Below are 625 nucleotides of genomic sequence, written 5' to 3'. Positions count from 1 at the left end.
ACACACACACACACACACACACAAACTAACACACATTGATTAATGTCACACATTTATACATATATTAGAAATGATAAACAATAAATAAAACCCAGAAAACATGTAAACAATATCAGTATCAGTTAAACACCACTGAAGCAAAGACACAGCACTTGGGTCCAATCTAAATGTATATAACCACAGCTGTAATAATAATAACATAACATATAGGCTATTATATTATTCAATTATGTACGTGTTTGCACTTGTGCTCTATTGCATATTACAGTTCAACAGTTATAGTGTTTGCATCAGTCTATTTCTTACCCAATTTCCTTGTTCAAGACAGACTGAAAAGAACTGGTGGTATGTTGACAGGAAATATTATTGACACCGATGGAAACCAGGCTCACTGATCAATATATTCGTGTTCAAATAGCTTCGCAGACATTAAAAAAGCTCATCATTATGCGACAATATTGTCCAAGCTGATAAATGTGAAAGCTCGTTCACTCAATAGCTAGATCCAATGTGTCACCTCAGTGTCCGTTCTTCCTGTTACATTACCGGCGAAGGACCTTGAGGTTTCGAAGGAGAAAACGAGTCGCTGAAGGCAGGTGCATTTCATCTGCGGATGTCGCGGTGT

At 37.1% G+C, this 625-nt stretch overlaps 1 protein-coding gene across 1 annotated transcript in view; it reads right to left on the bottom strand.

Annotated features, from left to right (window-relative positions):
* Window positions 1–574, bottom strand: part of LOC107577221 (vegetative cell wall protein gp1-like) — a gene marked incomplete at its 3' end in the record, with an annotated part of 5,309 nt that extends 4,735 nt beyond the window's left edge. Inside the window, exon 1 of the mRNA XM_016263322.1 lies at window positions 307–574. The remainder of the gene's footprint in view (window positions 1–306) is intronic.
* Window positions 575–625: the final 51 nt, after the last annotated feature.

The sequence above is a fragment of the Sinocyclocheilus grahami genome, unplaced genomic scaffold (assembly GCF_001515645.1).
Source record: "Sinocyclocheilus grahami isolate Dianchi unplaced genomic scaffold, SAMN03320097.WGS_v1.1 scaffold5460.1, whole genome shotgun sequence".
NCBI lineage: Eukaryota > Metazoa > Chordata > Actinopteri > Cypriniformes > Cyprinidae > Sinocyclocheilus > Sinocyclocheilus grahami.
The sequence above is the reverse complement of the archived record's forward strand: the minus strand, read 5'-3'. Positions and strand labels throughout refer to the sequence as shown.